This window comes from Rhipicephalus microplus, unplaced genomic scaffold (assembly GCF_043290135.1).
Source record: "Rhipicephalus microplus isolate Deutch F79 unplaced genomic scaffold, USDA_Rmic scaffold_211, whole genome shotgun sequence".
NCBI classification, from domain to species: Eukaryota; Metazoa; Arthropoda; class Arachnida; order Ixodida; family Ixodidae; genus Rhipicephalus; species Rhipicephalus microplus.
In genome coordinates this window covers 250,403-255,000 of record NW_027464782.1, presented here as the reverse complement: position 1 = coordinate 255,000, position 4,598 = coordinate 250,403, and the positions used below count along the sequence as shown (strand labels likewise).

At 57.9% G+C, this 4,598-nt stretch overlaps 1 non-coding gene across 1 annotated transcript; it reads right to left on the bottom strand.

The window, feature by feature from the left end:
• Positions 1–1,652: 1,652 nt before the first annotated feature.
• On the bottom strand, positions 1,653–3,467 carry LOC142792312 (small subunit ribosomal RNA). Its single transcript, XR_012890831.1, has one exon. It is a non-coding gene; the product is annotated as a small subunit ribosomal RNA (ribosomal RNA).
• Between the last annotated feature and the right edge of the window lie 1,131 nt (positions 3,468–4,598).

Below are 4,598 nucleotides of genomic sequence, written 5' to 3'. Positions count from 1 at the left end.
GCCAAGAAGGGCGCTTTTCAGCGCACGCTTGGACTCCAAAACTCTGCCGCGCCTTTTTCGGCTGCCGCAAATCGAGCAAACGGTGTGTTTCGGACGGCGTTTCGCTTCCGCTACTTGCGAGTGCTTTCGTGGTCCACCCCTCTATAAATACTCGGGAGGCGTCGAAGCCGGTTCTCCAAGCCGGACCCGTAGGTATCGTTGTGTGCTCGCTCTCATTGGCCCGCCTAACCAGAAAAAGCCTGCGGTACACCCATTTGGATAAGAGTGCACGCAGATGCGGGCCTCGACGGCTACACATTTCCTCGGGCGGCCGCCTCCCGGCCTCCGTGGAGCGCGGGATGCACGGTCCCATCGACAAGCCTCTCCCGTTTTTACCGTGGCGTCGCGGTTCACCACGGCGGGCGGGTCGGTCTCCTCCGCATAAAAAGGGGGACCCCCGCTTTTTGTTCCACGAAATCGCACAAGCTTTTTTCGCATCCACGGTTTGCCACCGCACACCAAAATGCCGATCCGGCTGCCTACTTTAGCCAACAGGTGGAGCCAGGCGCGCCGTACTTGCGCGGCACTTCCCACGTCCACCGAAGTCGGTGCCAAGGACCACTTCCGGCGCCGGAGCCGCGTACGAGCCTACTCGAGGCGGAAGAACGAAGCCAGCAAGGGCCTGGCCGCAAGTGCGTTCAATTGTCGGGACGTCCAAGTCCCTCGTTCTTCCGTGCTTCCTCTTTCGGCAAGTCGTTGCGGCACCTTCCCAAAGCGCGCAGACCCGCTAATCGCGACGAGCGCGACGTGGCCGTGCCACCTTTCCCTCGGCAGCAAGCAAAACGCCTGGCAACGTCGACGCTCCCCTAACCGCGATCTCGCACCGTGTTTCGTGTGGCGAATTCAAAAGCCGGCCGGCGCTGCTGCAACCATTACGGTCGGTACGCATACGCCGCGGAGGGCGGGACGGTCATCGGAGCGTGCGGTTCCTCCATCGAGTACTGCGCACCTCGGCCGTCGCATCGCCGTGCCATGACCGGCCGCGCGTCAACGCGAACCGGTGCCAGCGAGATCCCTCGCCTGCAAGAACCGACCGGCAGCCTCCGTCACCCGAGGACGCGGAGGCGCTTGCCGCGGACGGCGGGACGGTATGCACTGGTGCACAGCGGACCCGTCACATCGCCAGTTCCTTGACCGACCGCCGACGCTTGTGCCGTTCCTCTCGTACTTGGCAGTCGCCGCGCGATTGTCGGGTCTCGTTCTTGCACGCTCGAACGGTCGGGAGGGCACTCGGCTGGCGTTTCGGGAACGCGCAGCCTCGCCTTCTACCGACGTAACCACGACTCGCCGTTCGCGCTCCGCCGCTCCTGTTTACAGTACTAGGCGGTCCCGCAGTGGTCGGGTCGCGCATTTCGAGCGCTTCGAGCCACGGTGCAGTGGCGGGTCGAAAGCCGACCTATGAGTGCGTTGCGCCGTTTGTACCCGCGTCCGCCACCTGGCCGACCGTCCAAGGTCGCGGTGTTGGCGTCCGCTGGGCGCAACAATTTGTCACGGGGTGCCGCTCCACATTCAGGCAGCCCCGTGGGGAAAAGCCGACCCCGCGTCCAAACGGGGTCAGCGGCAGAAAGTGTCGGGCACAGACGCAGCTGAGGCGCTCACCCTTCACAATCCGTTAATGATCCTTCCGCAGGTTCACCTACGGAAACCTTTTTACGACTTTTACTTCCTCTAAATGATCAAGTTTGGTCATCTTTCCAACAGACCGGCGCAACCGAAAGGCCGCGCCGGACATCGGTCCGAAGACCTCACTAAATCATTCAATCGGTAGTAGCGACGGGCGGTGTGTACAAAGGGCAGGGACGTAATCAACGCGAGCTTATGACTCGCGCTTACTGGGAATTCCTCGTTCAAGGGGAACAATTGCAAGCCCCTATCCCAATCACGAAAGAAGTTCCACGGGTTACCCAGTCTTTTCAGACAGGGATAAAGGCACGCTGCTTCCTTCAGTGTAGCGCGCGTGCGGCCCCGGACATCTAAGGGCATCACAGACCTGTTATTGCTCTGTTTCGTGCGGCTAGGAGCCGCTTGTCCCTCTAAGAAGGTTGTAAGGTGCTGGGAACCCCGCACCTATTTAATAGGCTAGAGTCTCGTTCGTTATCGGAATTAACCAGACAAATCGCTCCACCAACTAAGAACGGCCATGCACCACCATCCACCGAATCAAGAAAGAGCTCTCAATCTGTCAATCCTCCCAGTGTCCGGGCCGGGTAAGTTTTCCCGTGTTGAGTCAAATTAAGCCGCAGGCTCCACTCCTGGTGGTGCCCTTCCGTCAATTCCTTTAAGTTTCAGCTTTGCAACCATACTTCCCCCGGAACCCAAATACTTTGGTTTCCCGGAAGCTGCCCGCCCAGTCATTTGAGTAACTCAGGCGGATCGCTGGTTGGCATCGTTTATGGTCAGAACTAGGGCGGTATCTGATCGCCTTCGAACCTCTGACTTTCGTTCTTGATCAATGAAAACATTCTTGGCAAATGCTTTCGCAGTAGTTCGTCTTGCGACGGTCCAAGAATTTCACCTCTAGCGCCGCAATACGAATGCCCCCGTCCGTCCCTCTTAATCATTACCTCGTATTCCAAAAACCAACAGAACAGAAACGAGGTCTTGTTCTATTATTCCATGCAAGTTTATTCAGGCGACTCGCCTGCGTTGAGCACTCTAATTTTTTCAAAGTAAAAGCACCGGCCATCTCGAGGCACACAATGAAGTGCACCAAGAAAGAACCGGCATGATGTTCAGTCCGAGCCGTCGCATCGGGTAGATGCACTACTCGTCTGGAACTGAGATCCAACTACGAGCTTTTTAACCGCAGCAGCTTTAGTATACGCTATTGGAGCTGGAATTACCGCGGCTGCTGGCACCAGACTTGCCCTCCAATTGATCCTCGTTAAAGGATTTAGAGTGCACTCATTTCAATTACGGGGCCTCAAAAGAGTCCCGTATTGTTATTTTTCGTCACTACCTCCCCGTGCCGGGAGTGGGTAATTTGCGCGCCTGCTGCCTTCCTTGGATGTGGTAGCCGTTTCTCAGGCTCCCTCTCCGGAATCGAACCCTGATTCTCCGTTACCCGTAACAACCATGGTAAGCAAGTAACCTACCATCGAAAGTTGATAAGGCAGACACTTGAAAGAAACGTCGCCGGCTCGTGGCCATGCGATCAGCATAAAGTTATCCAGAGTCACCACACAATACGGGCCGAAACCCGATCGATCTTGGTCTAATAAAAGCACCCGTTACCCAAAGGGCTCCAGGCTCACTGCATGTATTAGCTCTAGAATTGCCACAGTTATCCAAGTAGGAAGAAACGATCTAAGGAACCATAACTGATTTAATGAGCCATTCGCGGTTTCGCCTTATTTCGGCATGTACTTAGACATGCATGGCTTAATCTTTGAGACAAGCATTGGATTACTGGCAGGATCAACCAGGTAATCGTTCGACTGCGCGTCCGTCCTCGCCTTCGGCGGGCCGGACGCAGTCTGTGTGCGGCGGAGGCCACCTTCAGGCGCCCCAACACGCTTATTTTGCACTCCGAGATGACGGCGTTCGAGCTCGCTACGGCACAACCTTCCCGAAAGACGAGTGGGAGCCGTGCGGCAAGAAGCACGTTCATGCTCGCTCTTTTTCGTTGCATCGACTCGGTCGCGCCGTGCGGGTTGCCCAAGCCCGCTGCACTGTCGGTGGACCGGCCGGAACTAGCAACGGAGCCGAGACTGCAAAGCCGCCAGACGACGGGTCACGCCCGCGTCTTCGGCGCTTTCGCATCTGAATCGCCCGAGGACGACACGGAACACACCTCGATATCGTGGTAAAACGGCACCGTCCGACAACCAGCCCCTAACGCATCAAGCGGATGAGGCTGCAGACGACTGCCGTGGATTCCCCTGGAGCAGACCCGAGGACACGCTTGACGAGGCCGAAGCCCGCCGCATATCAGACACCCGGTCGCTTTCGCGTACGCCGCTCACGAGATCCCCCACATAATAGCAGCGATAAGTACCCAGACCTCCTTGGGCACTAATACGAGCGTACTCGAGAAAATTTCACCGCGGGTGTGCCCCGAAACGTGTGGCACGTTGAGCGTGCCACAAGTCTACGTCGCTCTCAAACCCGCCGAGGTCGTAGAATTTGCGACCCTACTCACGAAATTCCCACCGAGGATACGGCCGCAAACGTACCGCACCTTGGGTAGGCCACGAGTTTGTGCAACACTACGCTGACGGCACAGCACCGAGGTCGTACGCGCACGCACGGGAAAATTCCGCCGCGGTTTCTGCCGAAAACGTGAGGCACCACGACTCTCCGCAAGTTCGCGTCGACTGCGAAAGACCGAAGTCGTGAACGACGTGTCCGCTACTCGCTGCCGACACGCTGGACACCAAACGTACAACGACTCGACGGCGTCGTAGAGGCCCACGACGCGGTTTTCCTTAACGACGTCTCGGCGTGGCACCGACAGGTTAGAACGGCCGACCAACGTTCCCTGTCCGCCGTTCGGCTCAGTCGAAGGGCTCGGCGACTTCGGCAACGCTGCGAAGCCGCACGGTGACGCACGCCATGTC